At 44.0% G+C, this 25930-nt stretch overlaps 1 protein-coding gene across 2 annotated transcripts in view; it reads right to left on the bottom strand.

Moving 5' to 3' along the window:
- The window catches only part of LOC113007434 (syncytin-A-like), a 445664-nt gene that overhangs the window by 70383 nt on the left and 349351 nt on the right, over positions 1 to 25930 (bottom strand). The gene's annotated exons all lie outside the window — the stretch shown is intronic.

Below are 25930 nucleotides of genomic sequence, written 5' to 3'. Positions count from 1 at the left end.
GTTGTTTTAATTTATCTTACATTTTTAACTATTTAAATATAATAAATTATATTTTTAATCTTACAGTTTAAATTCTGTGTTTCCCTTGGCGGCTCCACTGCTCTGCCCGTTTTTAGGAAGGTTTCCTTCCTTTTAAAAACACAAAAACAACGTGGAAATAAAATCAGCCTTTCCGCTCCGTTACATAATTGGCGTTGTCGACATAGGATACGGAGCCAAGAGCAGTTGGGTTAGCCAGGGGAATAGCAAATATGATGATGCCTGTGTATCCCGGAGCCCCGTGGCTGCCGAAGTTTAAAGGGCCTGATCAGGATGTGCAATATCAGGAGTGGAAGGAGCAGATGCGGGGGCTGCTGGGATCTCAGGACATGCCTGAAGTGAGGAAAGTTGCTATTGTGTTGGGAGCGCTAGCAGGTGAGGCTAAACGTCAGGTCAGTGTTCTTGAAACCAGTGAAAGAGACCAAGTACAAAAAATCTTTTCTTTTTTAGACTCCGTATATGGTGATCGTGTCCCCACCCCAGTTCTTAGGTCACAGTTTTTTAGTTGCACTCAGAACTCAAGTGAAACCGTATCTTCATTTATCTTGCGGTTAAGAGAATTATACTGTAGGTTGCGAAAGCATGATCCAGATAATGTCCCCTCTGATGCAGCCCTGCGAGATCAATTGTTGCTAGGATTGCGGGAGGGCCCTGTAAGTCAGGCACTGAAGGTTTATGTGCGGCGTAATCCAGACCAAGATTTTGCTGCCATACGCCAGGAGGCACTGCTCCTAGACTCAGAACATGTACAGCCCCAGTCTGAGGTAACCTGCCTGTCTGTAAATAAGTCTCATGCTCCTTTTAAAGTTGAACAGAAAGAAGATTGGAGGCAGGTGTTAAAACAGGAGATACTGGAGGATGTTAAGGCACAAATTAAAGGATTGGCACAAGAGCTAGTAAGGGAAATTAGAGGCTCCACTCAGCCAGCTGTAGCTACTCTTCCGCCTGCACCTCAGTTTAGGAGAAGACCGCGACAATCAAATGCTAGCTGGGATGCACAAGGTCGGCCTATCTGTCGGAGGTGTAAACAAGCAGGACATATAGCTAGGTTTTGCCAGACCTCCATGTCTTCCCAGCCAAGTTTAAACTAGATGACCCTGCTGCTGAGGTCCGAGGGGCGGGGTTTTTTGGTTCACCTAAGGAATTAAGGGCCACAGAAACATTTATTGGGCAGTGTCCAACAGTGAAGATAGTGATCGAAGGGGTGGAGCTTCAAGGCTTGTTGGATACTGGGTCACAAGTGACTTTGATACAGGAGAGTCTGTTTAATGAGTATTTTTCCCAGGCTAGGCTTGAGAAAACTCCAACCGCCTTTAGGCTGAGAGCCGCCAATGGTCTGGAAATTCCCTATACCACCTATGCTGTCCTGGACATGGAAATAGAAGGTGTTAAGGTTCCTGGACGCGGGGTTGTGGTGGTAAAAGATGACCATTGCACTCACCCACTGATTATTGGTATGAATGTTGTGACTGCCTGTTGGAATGTAATTAAGTGGCCGGAAAAGACTACTCCTGCCCCACAGCAGTTAACGAATCAGCAGGCCTGGAGGACTGCCTTCGCAACATGCAGACGGATAGAAGCAAGTACAGTGGAGGACGGAATGGTGGGGTATGTACGGCTAGCTGGCCGATGCAAAATTAAAGTTCCCCCGAGGAGTGAAATAATGGTGTGGGGCCGGACTCAGACGGGTCCGCAAGGAACAGATTATTGTGCCTTGGTGGAGGCACTGCCTGAAACCCCTGATGTGGGGGTGGCGAGAACCCTTGTCATGGTAAGGGCCGGGAGAGTGCCAGTGAGGATCTGTAACCCACACCCCTATCCTCTTTTTATAGGTCGTTACCAGAAACTGGGAAAGCTATCCTGCGTGGATGAAGCTGACGTACATGGCTCACAGGACCTGAGCCTGTCCCTTGGGACGGACGGTGTGGTGGAGGTGGCTCTGGTCGATAGTGGCGCCCCCACAGAGGAGGAGAGATTACTTGAGGAGATGAATAAACTGATTGAAAGACCTGACCTGTCTGAACTGCAACAGGGCGAGCTACGTGCTTTATTGCTTAAATGGGAGAAGGTGTTCTCTAAAGATGACGAAGATTTCGGGAGGACTGACCTGGTGCATCATTGTATCCCCACAGGTGATGCAGCTCCCATTAGAGAGAGGTATCGTCCTTTGCCCCCCGCAATGTATAAGGAAATGAGGAGTCTCTTGGTAGATATGATGGCAAAGGGAGTTATCCGGGAAAGCTGTAGCCCATGGGCTGCACCCATTGTTTTGGTGAGAAAAAAGGATGGCGCCTGGAGGTTCTGTGTGGACTACAGAAAATTGAATGCGGTGACGCATAAAGATGCTTTCCCCTTGCCACGAATAGAAGAGACATTGACAAGCCTTACTCGAGCGAAGTGGTTTTCCACCCTGGACTTAGCCAGTGGATACTGGCAGGTCCAAATGGACCCGACGGACAGAGAAAAGACTGCTTTTACGACCCCAGTTGGGTTGTTTGAGTTCGAGCGGATGCCGTTTGGTCTGTGCAATGCACCCGCTACATTTCAGCGCCTGATGCAGCACTGTTTGAGTGGACAGATTGCCGAGTCTTTATTGGTGTACTTAGACGACATTATCATTTATTCACCTGACTTTTCGTCTCATTTACAGCATCTAGATGAAGTGTTTCAGAGGCTGTGGCGTCATGGGCTGAAGTTGCAGCCGAACAAGTGCGAGTTCCTGCAACAAGAGGTGAAATTTCTGGGGCATGTAGTGGATAAGTATGGTGTAAGACCAGACCCGGATAAGATTTCTGCGGTGATGGATTGGCCGGTCCCTGATACCATCAGACAGGTCAGATCCTTTTTGGGCCTGGCTGGTTACTACAGACGTTTTGTGTCCGGTTTTGCTCAAATCGCACGCCCTTTAAATGGATTATTGACAGGGGTCCCTGTGAACAAGAGAACAGACCGTCGTAAAGTACAGTGGTCCCCAGAATGTCAAACGGCATTTGAGGCCCTCAAAGCAGCTTTAACGCAGGCACCTGTTTTGGCATACGCAGATTACTCTCTTCCCTTTATTGTGTATACAGATGCCAGTGGCCGCGGGCTGGGAGCCGTTCTGGCGCAGGTTCAAGAGGGCCAAGAAAGGGTAATAGCGTACGCCAGCAGAAGTTTACACCACACGGAACGGAATGACGCAAACTATAGTTCTTTTAAGTTGGAGCTGTTAGCCCTTAAGTGGGCGGTTACCGAAAAGTTTAAAGACTATCTGACTGGTGCACGATTCGTTGTGTATACTGATAATAACCCTGTGGCCCATTTACAGACTGCTCGCTTGGGCGCAGTAGAACAACGTTGGGTTGCCCAGCTGGCCTCTTTCGACTACGAGATCAAGTATCGTTCGGGTAAGAGCAATATTAATGCTGATGCCCTTTCTCGACTCCCCACTGTCCCAGCAGAGCACCTGGAGGGGGCTGGATCAGAGCGTGGAGTCACTTCAGCAGCCATTGAATTGACCTGTGAGGTAGAGGGGAGTGACTGGGCAGAAGCACAAGTTCACGATCCGGATATTCAAGTGGTAAAACAACTTCTGGAAGCTCAGGTCGCGCCTACAAAGTCAGAACGTCAGGCATTGGCGCATGGTGTGCGGCGACTCCTACAGCAGCAAAAAAGACTTTTCATTAAAGACGGAGTATTGTGCCGTAAAGTGTCGGACGAATATACCCAGGAGACTCGTCATCAAGTTGTGTGTCCTAGTTCCAGGTGCCATGAGGTGTGGCGGAAGATCCATGAGGCTGCTGCCCATGCGGGGGTAGATCGAACCCTCTCTCGGATACGGCAGCGGTTCTACTGGGTTAACATGGAAGTGCAGGTACGTCAGTTTCATCTGGGTTGTGTCCCCTGTAGTCTACAAAAGGAGAGGGTAGAACCTAGGGCTCCACTGCACCCTATTTCAGTCTCATACCCTTTGGAGGTTGTAGGCATGGATTTTCTGTCCTTAGGCCGACCAACTGACACTTATCAAAACATACTTGTGGTGACTGATCTGTTTACGCGGTTCGCTTGGGCTATCCCTACAATAAACCAAACAGCAGAGACTACAGTAAAGGCTTTGTGGAAGTATGTGATACAGCCGTTTGGTTGCCCAGGCCGACTCCACTCCGACCGTGGGTCTAATTTCGAATCTGCATTAATGAAACAGCTTTGTGATACCTATGGTATAGCCAAAAGCCGTACGACACCTTACCACCCTGCAGGGAATGGTAGTGTAGAACGTTTCAATCAGACCCTATTGAACATGCTCCGCTCCCTAGAATCAGTTAGGCAGAGCCAGTGGGTAGGAAATCTGCCGGAACTCGTTCATGCTTATAATAATACTATCCATAGTTCCACAGGTTATGCGCCTGCCTATTTGATGTTTGGTCGACACTTGCGACTTCCTGTGGACGTGGTGTTAGGCGTGGCCCCCCAGCAGGCGAGGCAGGATGTAAGTGAGTGGGTGTATTCTCATCAACAGAAACTCTCCCTAGCTTATCGTTTGGCTGGGCAGAGGATGTATAGTGCGGCCTCCCAACACAAAAGCCAGTATGAGAAAAGAGGCTGTACCCTCCCATTGTTGCCCGGAGAGAGAGTCTGGGTACGTGACCGAAACAGACAGGGCAAAGGAAAACTGTGCTCCTGGTGGTCTCCTGAGCCATATGTGGTGTTGGAACAGGTGGGAGATACGGGCTTAGTGTATAAGGTCAAACCAGAAAAGGGGGGTAATATACAAACTTTACATAGGAATGCCTTAAAAGTGTGCATTGCTCCTCAAACAGACTTTACCCCTCCTACGGAGGAGCCGACCACAGGCCCTTCGGATTTCCCAGCGCCAGTGTTTTATGGATTTTTACCCCTTACTGACTGTGTGTCACCTCACCAGAGTGATTCAGGTATGTCCCTTAGACGGTCCATTAGGGCCACGCGTGGGATTCCACCAGAGCGTTATAGGGAGATGGGGCATTAGCAGGGACTGCTAATGTTTCAGTGTGGGGGGATGTCATCCAGGGAAGGACGGATGTTGTTTTACTGTGCTGTATTTTAATGTGAAGTGTACTTATTTATATTTTTATATTGCATGTACTGGTTATATTTTGTGCAGTGTTTTATTTAGATTGCATGTTTTGGTTATACCGTCAAATTGTCCTGGAGAGACTCCGCCTTTCCCCATTTTTACTAATTGGACACACCTGAGAGGAAAGGCAGTGTAATTTACAGAGTGCTGAGTGACACATAAGAGGGTTGGAGCTTGGCGTTCGAGAGCACGGACAGCACCAGCGACTAGGGACGCGGAGCGAACAGGCGGACGGCAGTAGTAACGAGAGCCCAGCTTGTGCACTGCGGGAGAGCAGAGGCGGCGAGACAGCTGGTGCCGACTTGCAGTTTAAAGAAGCGGCGGGCGGAGTTGAGAGCTCTGCCCACCCGGGGTAAGTCTTCGACTTAGCCCCTTTTATTGAATGAAAATTGCCGACAAGAATAGTGACTGCCGCTCCCTCCCTTTCTTCAGCGTACCAGGACGCGGAATGCGGGGAGGAAGGCGAGGACTCCGCTGGGTTTCCCTTTTACATCACTTCGCTGGACTTTTTTAGTTCTTTGTGACTTTTATATCGTGGCGGATGCCACTGGACTTTTAACGTTGTGTTTTATTGCTTTTTATCGTGTTATCCTTTGGCCAAGGTTGTTTTAATTTATCTTACATTTTTAACTATTTAAATATAATAAATTATATTTTTAATCTTACAGTTTAAATTCTGTGTTTCCCTTGGCGGCTCCACTGCTCTGCCCGTTTTTAGGAAGGTTTCCTTCCTTTTAAAAACACAAAAACAACGTGGAAATAAAATCAGCCTTTCCGCTCCGTTACACTTCTGTGGCTCTTTGGAGTTGAGACAAAGCTGTGTGAAAGGCATTAGCCATGTTGCTCGGTGATAGCATAATATTCTGTTTTAGCTAGCTGAAAGGTATTATTTGCGGGCAAATACCACAGCCTTGAAAAAAAGCTTGGATGTGAATTTTCAGTCAAACTTTTGGTCAAATACACCTAAAACAATGTCTAGAATGTGAAATGTTGGTATAATGGTGCTGCTTGAAGCCTGAAAACGATCTCCCATAAAAAAAAAAACGAGCAAACAGCAGTAGCAGATGTCCTGACTGGGTTCTACGTTAGCATAGATCCCTCCAGAGTTTTGTGCACACGGTTTAGGTAAAAATTAAAAAGGTTGAGGTTTTACATTTAGTTCAGTATTACCTGTTGCCTGTGTCCTTGTCTTTTGGGAAAAATACTTTACACAAGTAATGTCTCAAAGAGGATTCCTTTTTTTTTTTACTGTGCTGCAATTGTTTACTGGATTATTTGTGCCATTAATTAGTGTCAACTAATTGTTATTCAATCTCCGCACAGGATATGCCTGTAAAGATGGAATATGGGGGAGAGCAGAAGTGCGTTGAAGTTCCACAAAGGATGAATGAAGGACATGCATATTGTATTGAAGAAATAAGTGATGAGAATGCTGTTATTTGCATTTACCAGCTCACCTATGTCAGACCTTTTGATAAACACAATTCTAATGAAAGTGAGAATATGTACACTGTTACATCTTTCAGAAAATGTTTTGAAATTGTGGTGCACAGTTCAGAATAAATGTTTTTCAAAAACCATTGCGTCTTTTTAGTAAATGTTTATTTCCAAAAGAAATTTCTAGAAGTTCAGAACAGTAAAATTCCCACTTTTTAGAATGAATTAGAAGATAACTCTTACGTAGTTAAACTAAAATACTCTTTGAGAGTTAATATATAAACTCTTAACACCAAGTGTTAAATTATCAACTCCAGACAGATTTGGTGTTTAACACTAAATCAGAGTTAACGTACCAACTCTCCAAAAAGAGTTAAATTAACACTCTCTGGTGTGGACCCATATAGACACTTTAATAGTGTTGAAATCAAATCCGACAGTGTTAATTTGGACATGCTGGATTTGCTGTGTATTTGATGATGTTGGTGTTTGGCTTGATTGTCAGCACAAAGAGGGAGAGAGAGGAACAGAGAGGGGGAGAGAGAGGGAGATGGAGAACGAGGACAGAACAGAGAGGGAACAAGAGCCAGGTGAGACAGACATGTTAGTCAAATGGTTGTTTACCAAAAGTATCACCGTATCATAGGTACTCATGTATCTCGTACCTAGAGTTTCTTTTTAGGTTTGTTATTTTTCAAATTCCATATTTATTAAGTTATGCAGGCTTGTTTGCACAACAAGCCTGCATAACTTTTGCATAACTTTTGAACAAAACTCAAAACAGAGCCTATTATTCTTTCAGTCATTTCTAACACCCCCCCACCAATCCCACATGCATACTACCCCGGGTGTATCAAGTGTCTCCCTCCGCCTCTGGTGTTAACCCTAACCCTCCCCCATACCCAGCAACAATCATTGCTAGCAGACTGTGCTCTGCAATAGCCAACTAAAATGAATACTTGAATCCCGAATATGTATTGAGATGACACTCAGTACACTCAAATATAACACTAAATGTGAATAGGAACAATTTTGCTTTTATATTATTCTGCTTAGTTTAAAAGTGTCATTATCACATAATGATACAATATATAAAAAATCTTAGTGTTATTTACAGTAAGATGTGTCCACGACATGTTTTGATGCCTCATTAAGTTGGCTTCAATCTATTAATTTGGTGGAGTTAATCAAACTGTCAAAGTTACTGACAGCGGAGAATCAGCGAGGTTCCTGCTTTCTACTTGTTCATCTTAAATTGGCCATGCGATTATCAGATATTATCCCAGAGGGTAAATGAGTATTGTGCTGTTTGTCAATTACACCCATTGTTTTTACACAGTGCACTATTTTCACAGAGCCAAAAATTATTTGGAGAAACAGTCCTGTCCTGTCCAGTGTTTTTGAGTTTTCTTATATTTTGACATTCATTGTTTATGTTTAAGTATCATTTAGATTTCCTGATTCTCACTATTGATGCTTCACGCTCGGCTGCAAACCGCTCCAGTGCAAGCTGGAGGCCATTACCTGATAAAGCAAACAGAACCACATCATCTCAAAAGGGTAAAGAGCTGGTCCGCGACCGGGATGAGTTTCCTGGGGAGGCTAAGGAGTGTGATCCCCCTATTGTTGGAGCACACCCTCCTGGGGTTGCGGGCTATGGCCCCTGTGGAGATCAGGGAAATATTTTACTGCTACTATTCATAACCATCATCATTAATTACCATTTCATCAAAGCATTTATTCAATAGATTACACATGTTCTTAGTTACGATTATTACACCTATCACAGAGAGCTTCTGTCTGGTAAAAGGTTAGAAGCATCAATGGGCGGGGTGAGGCTGAGTGCGTTGGAGGTCGAGACATACACACACAAACAGTAGTTAGACTCATGTTTAGGTAAGAGTTCAAATAATAGTTTGCAAAAGTTTGTGACTGCAAATTTGTGTTTGCCTAAGGGACAGTTTGTTCCAGGAGATAAGCGAGAGCTAGAAGATTAATAGGAAGCACCTGGCCTCGAGACGGAGAAGATGTCCTTTGAAATGTGTCAAAAGTTGTCAACAGAACATTTGTGGTTTTGAAACTTATGCATGTATTGTATCTGTCATGGTCCTGGGTCGGTGACCCAGCGCTTTTAGTTTATTATCATTTGTTATCATTATCATCACGGCATCCGTGCCAGCCTCATTGGAAGGGCTGAGGATCCCCAGACGAGGCGTCACCCAGTAGCCACCGAGCAGAAGCTAGAGGGGGCTGCACCGGCGTGCCCGCCGGCTCTGCCGGCAGCCAGCTGTGCCAGAGTGAACCTAGCCGCAGGACCAGAGGCCGGAGGCCCGAGGGCCCCCCACACCCTGGAGGAGGCCTGACCGAGCAACAGGTGCCAGGCCCCGCCAGGTAGCCACCGGGAGTGAGCTGGTACATACCTGAGTGCCCAGCCCCGGACACCAAGAACCACCAATGCACCGACCCCTGAGGGCATCAGTCACCGGCAGGGAGTGTGGTGAGGGGAGATAGGCCTTGTATCTGCTTTGAAGCATGAGGGGGCGTCATAAATAATACCCTGATGTTATAAAAACAACTGCTTGTGTATCATTTGGCGGAGATCGATGCTGGTGTGTGCAGTGTTCATCTCTCCATGCGTGTGTTCATTAAAAATCATCGTTTGACTTAACTCTTCTGTTGTTTTTGTGCTCACCCTCAATATTTTAACCTGTAACACTCCCCACACCCTCTATCAAATAGTTGTAATAACTAAAAGTTAAAATGAATAAATATCAAGTTGACCAGTTTGGCAAAGCCATAATGATCCACTTGGAAAAATATATCCATAACCAAATGGGACAGGCAAAAAAAAAAAAAAGGAATAATATATCCATTGGGCATCTTTCTTGGCCTTCAGACAACAATTCTGATTGCTTCAGTGCTGAACGGGACAGGCAAAAAATAAAAAATAAAAAATAGCAACATACCGTTGTGTTGACAAGGCATAAAACAAGACATAGTTCCTGGGTGGAAACTCAAGGCAGTGTTGTCTATGCAGAAACATGACAATAAAAGTAAGATTCTAATTAAAAAAAATTTCCATGTTTATTATGTAATCTTCCTAACCTTTCCTGTGCTAAACTTTGTCTCCCTGTGTCTGTTTCGCTGTGTCCCTGCCCCTATCCCCTATCCCCTATCCCTGAGATCACTGTCTTCAATAAACGTTTCACTGTTTGGAATTTTCAGTCTATTGTGTCTGCTTTTGGGTCCAACCTGCACACTTGGCTGCACAGCCTTGATAATATAATCTGGCAAGGGATAAACCAAGCGGACCCAACACGTACCATAATTTTTAAACAGGCTCTCCAGGTCCTAGATAAGAAATGGCAAACTATCATTGATAAGCAGGAGGAACTACCCGCTTTAGTTCAAGAGATGTATTCTAGTGTAACCCCTTGCCTCTGCATAGGATCCACCAGCTATGGCCCAATCCCAGTCTGACTCACGTAAAGCCACCACCCAGTTATTTCCCAATGCGAACTTCATGGTTTCTGGCACAGTATTATGTGACACTATTTTTCACACACCCGAAACATTCTCCTGTAAGTCAGGACAATGTTTCCCCAGTGATGCCACTCAGCTGTTCCATGTAAGCAATTTATTAAGGGAAAGAGCACTGTCATGGGCCGAGGCTTGTTAAGGTTTTGTTCATTTCTACCTCTCCATATGATGTTTTCCTGAAGCGCATTTGCTCATCCTGTGTCTGAGATTCAGTTCAGCCAAAAAAATTGCTTAATCTCCACCAGGGAAACTGCTGAGTAGGTGAGTTTTAAGTTGAGTTTCACACCAATGCCACTGAGGCAGGCTGGCCAGATTATGCTTTACACAGTATTTCTCCAGGCTTTATATTTGAGGAGCTAATCTCTCTCCCATCACAATCAACAACTGGCTGGGAGACAGGGAGGCAGAAAAGAGTTCTAAGACCTTGGTAGAATTCTTTTAGCCCGTCTGCCCCAACTATCTCATCTCCAGCTATTGTTTCAGTTTCAGTGTCCTCCTGTTCCTCTTCAGAGCTGCAGCACATGCAAATCGAGCATTTGTGCTTGACTCCAGAGGAGAGAGAGGATTTCCATGCTTGGGTTTGTTTCTGCTCTCCTTGATCCCGTGCTGAACAGAACCTCATTGATTACAAATTACTCAACCATGTAGGCCTCTGACTCCATGGAACCTCCCATTCCTACCACTGCACAAACTGGTGTTTGCCAATATTATGCAGCAGTCCGCTGCATAATATTGGACCATTTGTTTAGTCTCGTCTGCCACTGTGAATCCATCTCCTTCTTCACCTTCTTCTCGCCTGACAAACCCCTCATCTTAGGTTATTCCTGGCTGGAAAAACATAACCTCCATATGGTCTGATCTGGCAATAAAATAAGTAGCTGGAGTCTGTTTTGTTTGGCCAACTCTGTACAATCTGCACTACCCTGAGGAAGAAGTAGCCATGGTAAACCAATCATATGACCAATTTAAGATCATATAGCAACACAATGCTATGTCAACTACAGGGAGTGCAGAATTATTAGGCAAGTTGTATTTTTGAGGAATAATTGTATTATTGAACAACAACCATGTTCTCAATGAACCCAAAAAACTCATTAATATCAAAGCTCAATGTTTTTGGAAGTAGTTTTTAGTTTTCAAAGGAGCTTGCAAAGAAAAGCGTCTGGACTTCTTTAAAACAAACTAGTTTTTAGTTTGTTTTTAGTTTTAGCTATTTTAGGGGGATACCAGCAACCCCCGGTGGTACCTCGTCTCTCCACGCTGGTCCTCGGGGATTCCATCGTCAGGAACGTGCGGATGAGGGGGGCGCTCACGCTGTCGTTCCCGGGAGCCACTGTTGTTGACATAGTGGACAGAATTCCCAACATTCTGGCATCCCACCCACAGGTTAACCGGCTCATCATCCACATCGGCACCAATGACATCCCCGAACAGCAATCTGAGCTGCTGAAGTTGGACTTCCTCCAACTCTTCAGCCTCCTTGGTCAGTTGCAGGTGAGTGCTTTTATCTCCGGGCCCACCCACACCTGTGGCAGAGGGATAGGCCGTTTCAGCCGGCTGCTCAGCCTTAACACCTGGCTTTCCTCCGCCTGTGTCTCCCACGGAGTGGGTTTTATTAACAATTTTGATGCCTTCTGGGAGAGGAGGCATCTTTTTGGGGCAGACGGGCTCCACCTCAACGCCTGAGGACGCCATTTGCTGTCCGCCAATTTGGCATTTGGCGTACAGCACTCCCGCACATCGCCCTGTCACTACCCCAAATTGACATTACCTGCAGATCTGTCTGCCACTGACTGATGTTCCCATGGTCCCAGCTCCTATATTTGTTCCACTTTTAACAGTAATACACAAAACTCTGGACTTGGACCTCTCTTTCCCACAGTCAACACAATACCCGTCATAATCACAAACAGAGAGCAACAGAATTATCATAAATCTAGTAACTCCAAAAACATTAATAACCTCCGGCCTCTTCAAAAATATCAACATCCATTCAACTCTATTGTCAAAAATCCACCAGTCTCAATCAGTATGGCACTTTTAAATGTCCGCTCTCTGTTGAACAAGTCTTTTATTATTAATGATTTAATTTTAGATAATAAACTTGACTGTTTATTTTTAACTGAAACATGGCTGGGTTCGGATGCACCAGTTTGTTCTCACTGAGGCCTCCCCACCAAATTTTAATTTCTCTTTTTCTGTTAGAAGTGGTAAGAGAGGTGGTGGGACTGCATCTTTAGCCAACAACACACTCACCTCCAAACAAATTTTACTTGATCATTTTACCACTTTTGAATTCCACGCTATTGTTTTCAGCAGCCCTCCAGTTTCATCTGTCACAATTTATAGACCACCTAAAGACAGTGCTGCTTTTATCAAGGAATTCTCAGAATTTTTAACAAACATACATTCAAAATATAATATGATAATTTTAACTGGTGATTTTAACCTGCACATAGATAATCCTTCTGACCCTGCATCAAAAGAATTCTTAAACATTCTTCACTGTTTGGATTTTACCCAGCACGTCACACAGCCGACTCACAACAGAGGACACACTCTGGACCTGGTCATCACCCATGGGCTGTCCACCAGCGTGTCCTCTGTTGTTGACTGGGCTGTCTCTGACCACTACTGTGTGTTTTTTAACATCACCGGTTTTATTCAGCGGGAGACCTTGGTGCGAACTGTGAGGCGGCGCTATCTAGCCTCTGAAGTGGCTGCAAATTTTACCAGGGCTTTAGACGAATGCCCCCCTGTGATTTTACCTGGACCCTGCGATTTGATTTTTAATCATTTCAACAGCAAACTGAAGAAAAGCCTTGACTCCGTTGCTCCACTCACCACCAAACAGATTAACGTAAAACATGTATCACCCTGGAGAAACGAAGAAGTCAAAAAACTCAAAAGAAATTGCAGGGCAACAGAAAGGAGATGGAGGAAAAATAAAAATACTATCAACCATCAAATATTTTCCGAGCAACTTAAAATGTACAATAATACATTAAGGAAGTCAAGAAATTCATACTTCGCCAAAATAATCAGTAATAACAAAAATAATCCCAAGGTCCTCTTTTCCACCATGGATCATTTATTTAACCCTGATTTTAACAGCTCCCAAAGAACCCCCACAGACTCGCTCTGTGAGCAGTTTGCAGACCACTTCAGGGGAAAAATCAGCGCCACCAGATCTGATATTTTATCTAATCGCGATATGTTTGTAAACACATCTGAGGGCTCGATTGTAGCTGAGGAGACACTGGACAGCTTTGTCCTGGTTAATGCTGAGAACCTTCAGAAAGTTTTCTCCACAGTGAGACCCACCACATGTCTTTTAGATCCAATCCCTTCTTCACTCTTTAAAACACTTTATGGATTTTTTGAGGCTGAGCTTTTATACATGATGAATTGCTCTCTTCAGTTGGGTGTCTTCCCTGCTGCCTTTAAAACGGCGGTGGTGAGGCCCCTTCTGAAGAAGAGCAATTTGGATTGTAATGATTTTAATAACTACAGACCTCTATCCAACTTACCATTTTTAAGTAAAATCTTAGAAAAACTTGTTTTTACTCAGATTAATGACTTTTTGAATGATAGACAGATCCTGGAGATATTCCAGTCTGGATTTAGGGTGAACCACAGCACAAAGACTGCTCTCCTAAAGGTTTTAAATGATCTTAGATGTAACTGGGACGCCCAAAAGCTCTACTACTGGATCTAAGCACAGCCTTTGATACAGTAGACCACGCTATTCTTTTAAACAGACTGAAACACATGGTGGGCCTCTCTGGTGCTGTACACAACTGGTTCACTTCCTATCTCTCTGACAGAACTTTTATGGTGAGTATGGATACAAATCAAATCAAATCAAATCACTTTTATTGTCACATCACATGTGCAGGTACATTGGTACAGTACATGTGAGTGAAATTCTTGTGTGCGAGCTTCACAAGCAACAGAGTTGTGCAAAATACAAGTATGTAAACAAGCAAAATACAAGAATGGCTACATCTGAAACTAATAAATATATGTACAATATATAATAGTATATGCATTCCTGGATGTGTATACTAAATATTTTTCTGTGTGTGTGTGTGTGTGTGTGTGTACACATATTTTACAAGTTAAATAGAGTAAACAATAAATAAAATATATAAAAATATACAGAGTTGAGACATGTGCAAAACAGTGGCATTACTGTACAGTATGGAGTGCATAATGTTAAAGTTCCAGTAGTGAAGGTGAGGTGTCTATGAAGTGTTCAGCAGTCTGATGGCCTGGTGGAAGAAGCTGTCTCTCAGTCTGCTGGTACGGGACCGGATGCTGCAGAACCTCCTTCCTGATGGAAGTAGTCTGAACAGTTTATGGCTGGGGTGACTGGAGTCCTTGATGATCCTCCCCGCTTTCCTCAGGCACCGCTTCCTGTAGATGTCTTGGAGGGAGGGAAGCACACCTCCAATCACCTCCAATTATCCGTTCAGAGCACCGCACTACTCGCTGGAGAGCTTTGCAGTTGTAGGCGGTGCTGTTGCCATACCAGGTGGTGATGCATCCAGTGAGGATGCTCTCAATGGCACAGTGATAGAAGGTCCTGAGGATGCGGGGGCTCATGCCGAATCTTTTCAGTCTCCTGAGAAAGAAGAGGCGCTGCTGCGCCTTCTTCACTGTTTTGTTTGTGTGTACTGACCACGTAAGATCCTCAGCCAGATGTACTCCAAGGAACCGGAAGCTGCTCACTCTCTCCACAGCAGCGCCGTTGATGGTGATGAGGGTGTGTACTTCTCTGCACCTCCGGAAGTCCACTATCAACTCCTTTGTCTTTGCGACGTTGAGGGTGAGATGGTTGTCTTGACACCAGTGGGTCAGGGCGCTGACCTCCTCCCTGTAAGCCGTCTCATCACCATTGGTGATAAGACCCACCACTGTAGTGTCGTCCGCAAACTTCACAATGATGTTGGAGTTGTTAGTGGCTGTGCAGTTGTAGGTGTAGAGTGAGTATAGGAGAGGCCTCAGTACACACCCCTGTGGAGCACCAGTGTTCAGTGTGATGGAGGATGAGGTGATGCTGCCCAGTCTGACCACTTGGCATCTGTCAGACAGGAAGCTAAGGATCCAGCTGCAGAGGAAGCTGCTCAGTCCTAGATCCTGCAGTTTCCTGTCCAGCTTCGAGGGAACGATGGTATTGAATGCTGAGCTGTAATCTACAAACAGCATTCTCACATACGTGTCTCTCTTCTCCAGGTGTGACAGGGCATTATGTAGTGTCAGGGCTATGGCATCATCAGTGGACCTGTTGTGGCGGTATGCGAACTGTAGAGGGTCCAGTGAGTCGGGTAGTGCAGAGCGGATGAAGTCCCTGACCAGCTTCTTGAAGCATTTGCTCACGATGGGGGCCAGGGCTACAGGTCGCCAGTCGTTCAATGAGGAGATGGTGGAGGACTTGGGTACAGGGACGATGGTGGCCATTTTGAAGCAGGCTGGGACTACAGACAGAGAGAGGGAAAGGTTGAAGATGTGTGTGAACACTCCAGCCAGCTGAGCCGCACATGACTTGAGGACGTGGCCGGGAATCCCGTCCAGACCAGTAGCTTTGCGTGCGTTCACCTTCCTGAAGCACTTCCGCACATCCTCCTCAGACACAGTGTGCGCACTGACGTCATCCGCGGTGCGCACACTGTCCGGTCTCATGGTGTTCGCTGTGTCGAATCTAGCGTAGAATACGTTTAGATCCTCACACAGAGAGGCCGTGGTCTGCGGTGTGCTGGGTTTCCCTCTAAAGTCTGTGATCGTGTTTAGTCCCTGCCACATACTCCGAGGGTTGTCAAACTGTTGCTCCACCCTGTCCCTGTACTCACGTTTGGCTGCTTTGATCATCTTCCGGAGTTGGTAATGTGTGTGTTTGTAGTCCGATGTGTTTATGGAGGCAAAGGCGGTGCTCCGTGCCACGCGAACATCTCCGTTAATCCAGGGTTTTTGATTTGGGAAGGATTTAACTGTTCTGGATGGGACGACATCTTCCACGAATTTCCTGATAAATCCGCAGACTGAGTCTGTGTACTCATCAATGTCCCTAGCAGCCACGTGAAACATTTCCCAGTCCGCGTGATCAAAACAGTTCCGCAGCGCAGACTCCGATTGGTCCGTCCAACAGTGCACCGCCCTCCGGGTTGGAGCCTCCTGTTTCAGCTTCTGCCTGTAGGCGGGCAGGAGCAGGATGGAGCGGTGATCTGATTGGCCGAATGGGGCGCGGGGGAGGGCTTTGTACGCATCCCGGAAAGAGGTGTAGCAGTGGTCAAGTAGCTGGTCTCCACGAGTGTTGAAGTGGATGTGTTGGTGGAGTTTTGGTGAGACTTTCTTCAGGTTTCCCTTATTAAAGTCCCCGGTCGTGATAAACGCTGCCTCTGGGTGTGCGGTTTCCTCGCTGCTGATCGCGCTGTACAGTTCCCTGAGTGCTCGGTCAGTGTCGGCTTGTGGGGGAATGTAAACAGCCGTAATAATCACTGCTGTAAATTCCCTCGGTAGCCAGAATGGCCGGCACTTAACCATCAGGTACTCCAGGTCCGGTGAGCAGAAAGATTTGACCGGGTGCATGTTCGCATAATCACATGCTCCTCTAAGATCCATAAAATGACATGTGGTGTGCCTCAAGGGTCGGTTTTAGGCCCTGTACTTTTTAATTTATATATGCTCCCTCTCCGCAGTGTCATCAGGAGGCATGGAGTGAACTTTCACAGTTACGCTGATGACACGCAGCTGTACATCTCTATGTCTCCTGATGACACCAGACCAATGGATGCCCTTTTTAACTGTATTTTAGATATAAGATCTTGGATGGCAGAAAACTTTTTACAGCTTAACCAGGACAAGACTGAAGTTTTAATCGTCGGTCCTGAGGCTCAGAGAGAGAAACTGTTGTCTAAATTAGAGGCATTTTCACTATGTCCTTCGCTACAAGTGAAAAACCTGGGTGTTATTTTTGACTCTGAGCTTGGTTTTATCCCACATATTAAACATGTAACCAAAATTGGATTTTATCATCTAAAAAATATAGCCAGAGTCCGCCCTATTCTCTCTTGGGCCAACACAGAGATGCTGATGCTGATGCATGCTTTTATTACCAGTCGCATTGATTACTGTAATGCCCTGCTCTCTGGTCTTCCTAAGAAGAATATTTCAACTTTACAACTTTTGCAAAACTCGGCAGCTCGTGTGCTGACGAAGACCAGAGGGCGGGCCCACATTACACCGGTTTTAGAATCGCTGCATTGGCTCCCCGTGTGTTTCAGGATCTTTTATTGGTTTTTAAATGTCTTAATGGTCTTGGGCCTTCTTATCTCTCAGATCTGCTTTTACCATATGAACCCTCGCGGACCCTGAGGTCCTCTGGTGCTGGCCTTTTGATTGTCCCTAAAGAACACATACTCACGGAGAGGCAGCTTTTCAGTGGTATGGTCCTCGTCTGTGGAACAGCCTGCCGGAGGAGCTCAGGGCCGCAGAGAACGTACATGTTTTTAAGAACAGGCTCAAGACCCACCTTTTTAATTTAGCTTTTACTTAGCGTTTATTAATTTTATGCTTATTTATTCTATCCTGTTATTCTATTATTAATTTAGGCTTTACCTAATATTTATTGATTTTATTGTTATTAATTTTTTAATCTTCTTATTCTATTTATATTTATATTTATATTGTATCCCGTTCTTATTTATTTTATCATTTTACCCTGTATACATCGTATTGTGTCATATCTCCAGTGTTTCCTCAGAGGGGGCTTTCTGCACCGGGACTGTGATCGACCGTGGCTGCTGGGTCTCTGGGGGTCCTCTCAGCCTGGCTGGGGGGCTCCTTTGCCTCCCTCCTGCTGTGTGCCCAGCCTGGAGGCTGTGGTCTGTGACCGGCTCCCAGTGCAGACGGCTCCCTGTTATAGTGTTTCCTCACTTGGCTCATGCGAGCCCAGCCCAATTTTTACTCTTTAAGTGTGCGCACGTGTGTGTGTGTGTGGGGGGGGGGATATGTGTGTATTCACATCATTTATGTTAATGAGAGTGTGGGGAGTGAGTTGGAGGGTGGGGTGGGCTGTTTTTAACTATGTAAAGCACTTTGTGCTACATTTTTTGTATGAAAAGTGCTTTATGAATAAAGACTGATTGATTGATCTGTGTGTGCAGGTGACTATTACTGTGCATAATTATTAGGCAACTTAACAAAAAACAAATATATACCCATTTCAATTATTTTTTTTTACCAGTGAAACCAATATAACATCTCCACATTCACAAATATACATTTCTGACATTCAAAAACAAAACAAAAACAAATCAGCGACCAATATAGCCACCTTTCTTTGCAAGGACTCTCAAAAGCCTGCCATCCATGGATTCTGTCAGTGTTTTGATCTGTTCACCATCAACATTGCGTGCAGCAGCAACCACAGCCTCCCAGACACTGTTCAGAGAGGTGTACTGTTTTCCCTCCTTGTAAATCTCACATTTGATGATGGACCACAGGTTCTCAATGGGGTTCAGATCAGGTGAATGAGGTGGCCATGTCATTAGTTTTTCTTCTTTTATACCCTTTCTTGCCAGCCACGCTGTGGAGTACTTGGACGCGTGTGATGGAGCATTGTCCTGCATGAAAATCATGTTTTTCCTTGAAGGATGCAGACTTCTTCCTGTACCACTGCTTGAAGAAGGTGTCTTCCAGAAACTGGCAGTAGGACTGGGAGTTGAGCTTGACTCCATCTTCAACCCGAAAAGGCCCCACAAGCTCATCTTTGATGATACCAGCCCAAACCAGTACTCCACCTCCACCTTGCTGGCGTCTGAGTCGGACTGGAGCTCTCTGCCCTTTACCAGTCCAGCCACGGGCCCATCCATCTGGCCCATCAAGACTCACTCTCATTTCATCAGTCCATAAAACCTTAGAAAAATCAGTCTTGAGATATTTCTTGGCCCAGTCTTGACGTTTCAGCTTGTGTGTCTTGTTCAGTGGTGGTCGTCTTTCAGCCTTTCTTACCTTGGCCATGTCTCTGAGTATTGCACACCTTGTGCTTTTGGGCACTCCAGTGATGTTGCAGCTCTGAAATATGGCCAAACTGGTGGCAAGTGGCATCTTGGCAGCTGCACGCTTGACTTTTCTCAGTTCATGGGCAGTTATTTTGCGCCTTGGTTTTTCCACATGCTTCTTGCGACCCTGTTGACTATTTTGAATGAAACGCTTGATTGTTCGATGATCACGCTTCAGAAGCTTTGCAATTTTGAGACTGCTGCATCCCTCTGCAAGATATCTCACTATTTTTGACTTTTCTGAGCCTGTCAATTCCTTCTTTTGACCCATTTTGCCAAAGGAAAGGACGTTGCCTAATAATTATGCACACCTGATATAGGGTGTTGATGTCATTAGACCACACCCCTTCTCATTACAGAGATGCACATCACCTAATATGCTTAATTGGTAGTAGGCTTTCGAGCCTATACAGCTTGGAGTAAGACAACATGGATGAAGAGGATGATGTGGACAAAATACTAATTTGCCTAATAATTCTGCACTCCCTGTATATACCTGTTTTTAAATTACGTTGATAGGCCACGTAAAACCAGAGTTATGATTAAAAAATTATACACAATGTTTTTTCCTGAATACTATCGCTATGTCTACTGCAGGAAGAAACTGTGAAAACAGCATTTTCTAAGGAAAGCACTTTAAACCACTCTCTGCTTGCAAGAAAAACACAAAAAAACCCACCAGTTCCTATTGGTGTAAAGATTTACAATGCCAAACAATCAAAAAATGGTATGGCAACATGTGGCATTTCATTGAAGAGGGGGAAGTTTTTGGAGTAATGAGAGATGGAGATGTGAGAGATTTGTGACTTTTAGCTTGTTTGGAGTGTGTAGCTAGTGTGTTGTATAGTTAGTGTGTAGTGTAACCAATAGTTTTGTTTTGTTTTTTTGTATGTTAGAACAATGAGGCAACTGCTGAATGTCGCACTTGCTGCCAAAAAGCCACCAAAGACAGACTGCAGTGATACACCATCTACAGGTATTAGGCTAGTGATGGCTCCTTTATCTTATAGTGAACAGAAATAATTTTTTGGAGTGAAACAAATAATTTGTGTGGCATCTTATTTGATGCAGAATGTCTGACTGTTCTGTAAATAGTTTGAAATGGTGATTTAAAAAAATGCCTTGGCTGCATTTTTAGGTACATAGCTACAAATAACTTTGTGGTTTGCAAGACTTGTGCATACGTTTTAAAAATTTACCATTTATATTTGCATTTCAGGTTATGAAAATGTTTTGTTAATGTTTGTGTTTGTTACAGTGAAAAATATAACTTTTTTCTTTTTTCTTTATTTATTAACCTTTATTTAACCAGGAAAAGTCCCATTGAGATTAAAAACCTCTTTTTCAAGGGAGTCCTGGCCAAGAGGCGACAACATGTTGAAATTACAAAGTTACATACATATTATAAGTAACAATTACATTTTAAAAACATTTTTCTCTGGCTCTATCAATCTGGACTTAAAAGCATTTAATGAAATAAGATCTGCTATCTTTCAGTCTTTTTGCATCATGTTCCATGTGAAAGGGGCAGCATAAGTAAAAGCCCTCTTTCCCAGTTCAGTTCTGACAAATGGAACATTGAGCAAAAAAAGATCACTTGAACGCAGGCTGTAAGAAACAGTACTTCTCCGTGTGAGCAGATCGCAAATGTAGGTGGGCATTTGTCCAAGCAGGGCCTTATAAATAAAGATGCACCAGTGAACAAACCTCCTGGAGGACAACGAAGGCCATCCCACTCGAGCGTACAGATCACAACAATGGGTCAAGGCCCTACAGTTTGTAATAAACCGTAAAGAGGCATGATATACTGAGTCAATCTTATGAAGACACTGGGCGGAAGCATTCATGTACAGCAGATCACCATAATCTAAAACAGATAAAAAATGTGGCATTTACAAGACGCTTTTTTGTCTCAAAAGAAAAGCAAAATTTGTTTCGAAAGAAAAATCCCAATTTTAGTTTGAGTTTTTTCACAAGATTGTCTATGTGAGATTTAAAGGTCAGAGAATCATCAATTAAAAAGCCAAGATATTTATACGTATGCACCACTTCTATGAGGTTTCCCTCAAGAGTGGACACCAAAGGGACAGTTTGAGGAAATCTCTTCATGTTTGAAAACAACATTAGCTTTGTCTTTTCAGCATTGAGAACCAATTTCAGCTCCAGAAGTGTGTGCTGAACCATGTCAAAAGCTTTCTGCAAAGATTCTATTGCCTTTTCAAGGTTTGAGCCAAAGGAATAAATAACTGTGTCATCAGCATAAAAATGCATACTAGCATTGGACACATTTTGTCCCAAATCATTTATATACATGATGAACAACAGAGGTCCTAAAATTGAACCCTGTGGCACCTCAGTATGAATATTCAAAAGTTCTGAGCACAGATTTTCACATTTAATGCATTGAGTCCTGTCACTCAAATAGTTAGTGAACCAGGAGACGACATGTCTAGACAGCCCCAAAGAAAGAAGCCTGTGCTTTAAAATGGCGTGATCCACAGTGTCGAAAGCTTTTGACAGGTCGATAAAGAGAGAAGCACAGTGCTGTTTTTTATCAAGAGCAACAAGTATGTCATTTATCACTTTTGTGGCAGCCGTAACAGCACTATGCTGTTTTCTGAACCCAGATTGCAGTTTTGAGAGAACTTCATTAGAGTACAAGAACTCTTTTAATTGCTCACTGACGAGAGACTCGAGGACTTTTGCCAAGACACACAAGTTTGATATTGGCCTGTAATTAGTCAGAATGGCTGGGTCGCCTCCTTTTAATATTGGCGTAACAAAAGCAGACTTCCAAACAAGTGGAATTTCTTTATTTTGGATTGAAAGATTAAAAACGATCGTAAGAGGTTGTGCAATGTAATCAGCTGCTATTTTCAGAAAATAGGGCTCTATTAAGTCTTGCCCTGGGGGTTTCCTGTGATCTAAGGCTTTAAGAGCTTTATGCACTTCCTGGACAGAAAAAGGAGAAAAATCAAAAAGCTCCCCAAAATATGTTTGGGGTTCTGTGCAGGGAATCATGGGGGCTGCTCCAACAGAGTTAAATAAAAAACCAGTAGCTACGAAGTGCTTGTTAAAGCTATTTAAGACCTCAGTTCTGTCATAAACAGAGATGGGCAGTAACGGTAATTAGATTACCGTTACTTTGCCGTAGGCACGCTGCGTTACTGCGTTACTAAAACCGTGATTTTTTTGCGAGAATGTCTCATGACAGTGATGTAATGCTGGGCTTACACTGTGCGATTTTTGGCCCATTTTGAGCCGATTTTTGAGTCGTGCGACCGTTTTGGCGATCAGCCCAATTTTGGCCTTCGTCGTGCATCGTGTAGTATACGTGGGGTAACGAGACGTGATTAACACCTCACGACGAGCTCCCGATCATCAATCGCTCACGACGGTCGTGAGGGTGTCACCGCAGTTTGTCACCGCAGTTTGTCACCGCAGTTTGTCACACTGCGCACGCGCAAACACAAATGTCAGTGAAAAAGACGGCGCAGCACGGCAGTGCAGCGTGTGATCTGGACACAAGCGATGGAGGTACAACTTGTAGAACTTTGGAAAGCTCATCCGAGCCTTTTCGATGTGGCCTCACAAAATTATCACGACACAACAACCTTGAAAATAGTTGGATCTACACTGCTGCTCAATGTTTTTCATTAGCAATTTAGCAAAGTTGATGGTGGTGGTGTGTCTGTGTGAGTGAAAGACAGAGAGGGAGAGCGAGCGACAGAATTTCTGTTATAACCTTCATTTTATGGACGCACAGTGTGAGCACTCAGGTCGCATCAGAGCATCGGGCCGTATAGTGTGAGACCCTGCATCGTGACCTATGAACTTCTAACTCCTGCGAGTCAATCGTACAGTTTGAGCAGGAGCTGAATCGCGCGACTGAAAAAAATCGCACAGTGTCTGCCCAGCATAAGCAAGTGCCACGTTCGTGACAACAGCTGTGTGCAGATCAACAGTGGATCATATATCGAGCGTGGGAGAGAGTATGAAAGCGTGGAAGTACTGACCTTACTTTGAGTTTGATTCCATAAAAAGTGACAAAAACATTAGCGTCCATTAGCATTGTGCATGGGAAGAAAACTTCTTTCTACTGCGAAAAAAAAAAACCCTAAACGTCCAAGCAAGCACCGAGTACGCTACGACGTAATGGGAAACTCACAGGGAAACTCGCGGATTCTTTAACTGACTGCTGCGGCACACCTGCACCAGGATAAACCTTCGCCTACCCCGCTCCTGCTTTACAGGTGAAAATAGAGCAAAAGGACCGCTAGTCTTTGACTTTATTTATTTTCTGTTGTGTTTTACTTGCATCTATTTGAAAGAGTGAGTGTAAACACACAAAAAAAATTATTTTATGTGCTGGAATGTGCAGAAAATAGGTTTAAATATTAAACAAATTTCTTCCAGTCAGAGAATGTTGCATATAATAAAATTATAGCTTGATGCATAAAGTTAAAAGATTAAAACTAATAAAACAAGTTTTAAAAAGGGACTTTTCCATTTGATTACATTTTGTGTGATGGATTATGCAGAAAAAGTAGAATTGGGCTGAAAGATCTATCGCTTTATCACCTATTCAGGTTGTAAATCGTGTTTTTAAAAAGTAACTAAGTAATTAATTACTTTTGAAAATAAGTAATCAGTAAAGTAACTGGATTACTTTTTGGGGGAAGTAATCAGTAATTAGTTACTGATTACTTTTTTCAAGTAACTTGACCAACACTGGTCATAAACTGGGACAGAATCTTTTAAAATGAATTTTGGAAGAGCCTGTGATATTTTATTTATAGATAAGGACTTAATTACTTTCCAAAATTTCTGAGGGTTATTGAGGTTTTCTGTAGTAACAGATAAATAATATTCTGACTTAGCCTTCTTGATAAGTGTCGTGCATTTGTTTCTTAATTTCCTGAAATCTAACCAGTCAGTCAGGGAATCGTTTTTCCTAGCTTTTGCCCATGCCACATTGCGCTGATGGATGGACTCTGATAATTCCGATGAAAACCAAGGGTTCTCCCGTCCCTTGACCCTAAATTTTCTGGCAGGTGCATGCTTATTTAAAATCTTCATAAAAATTTCTTTAAAATAAGCCCAAGCCAGATGGATGTCTGGTATCAGACTCAAATTTTCTCAATTTACCATGGACAAATCATAATGAAACGCTTGCTCATTAAATATTTTAAAATTTCTTTTACAGATGATACACGGTTTACATTTAGGGATTTTAGTGTTCCTACAGGTAGCAACTACACAATGATCGCTTAAATCATTACAGAACACGCCTAGAGACAGGAACTTATGAGGGACATTTGTTAGAATTAGGTCAATCAAAGTAAATTTGTCAGGACTCTTTATATTTGGCCTTGTAGGTAGGTTGACCAACTGGCTAAGATTAACAGAGTCACAGAAGGATTTAAATTCATCAGAAGCTATATTCAGCCAGTCCCAGTTCAAGTCTCCGGCCAATAGAAGTTCGTTATAATTTAATTTGGACAGAAGATACTTTAGAGATAATAAAGTTTCCTTTACAGCAGATGGAGGCCTATAGCACCCAACAACTGTTATAGAGAGAGACTTTACTATTTTAATATTCAAAGCCAAGAATTCCATTTGTTTAGGAATAGATTCAGATAAAACAATGGATACTTCATATCTTGATTTAACATAAATTGCTACGCCTCCACCTTTCCTAGGCCTATCTGTACAATAAAGATTGTATCCCGTTATGTTGATGTCATCATCTGTAATAGATTTGGACAACCAAGTTTCGGAGATAATCACAATATCCGCGTTTGTCGATTTCGCCCAAATTCTGACCAAGTCCATCTTGTGTAATAAACTGCGTACGTTTAGATGAACACATTTTAACCCTGGCTGAGATTTAAAATCGGCAGGGGTCTGGACACTTTTCAACTCAGGTCCAGGATTTGGTTGCACATCTCCGGATATAAGTAAAAGTAAAACAATCATCATTAACCTTCGTTTCATATTACATTTAAAAGCATTTTCGTACTTTGCAGATGTTAACGACAAATACTGCTTTTTCTTAAGTGAACATGAAAGATTATACAGAACAAGGGAACCTTGTAATTTGGGTAATACTTCATATTGATTTAAGCTAACAACCAGAGCCAAATGAATCGTTGGTGACTCCAGGTGCACTGCTACAGTTGACCTAGTGCCACTAAAATAAGTTTCACCCATACTCAGCTCATATTTTGCAGTTCTCACCCAAGGAGCACCGCAATGTCCCAAGTCCCAAACCACGAATACACACAATAAAGCTTCGATAAGTGTCCTTGTCTTCATAATGATAGCCCAGGGTCCAAAATGGGGGTGAATACAAAAGGCTCCAACCTATTAGCTCCGAATCCGAGCGGAGGTGGACTAAGCAATCCGGGGATCAGATGGAGGTGCGTCGTAGCAGGCTCCAGCCCGGCCTGTTAGCTGCGTGTCCGGACGGTGTAGCAGTCTCCGGCCTGTTAACTCTGCGTCCAGGCAGTATAGCAGGCTCCGTCCTGTTAGCTCTGAGTCCGGGCGGTGTAGCAGACTCTGGCTTCGTTAGCTTCGAAATACGGACAATGTAGCCGGCTCCGGCCTGCCAGCTCCGAGTCCGGGGAATGCAGCGGGCTCCGGCCTGATTAGCTCCGAGTCTGGGGGACGCAACAGGCCCCGGCCTGCTAGCTCCAAGTCCGAGCGGGGGAGGACAAGGAGGACAGGGCAGGGCCCAGCCTGCCCTCCCGGGAAT

The sequence above is a fragment of the Astatotilapia calliptera genome, chromosome 16 (assembly GCF_900246225.1).
Source record: "Astatotilapia calliptera chromosome 16, fAstCal1.2, whole genome shotgun sequence".
In the NCBI taxonomy this organism is placed as follows: domain Eukaryota; kingdom Metazoa; phylum Chordata; class Actinopteri; order Cichliformes; family Cichlidae; genus Astatotilapia; species Astatotilapia calliptera.
This window is presented reverse-complemented; position numbering and strand designations above follow the sequence as displayed.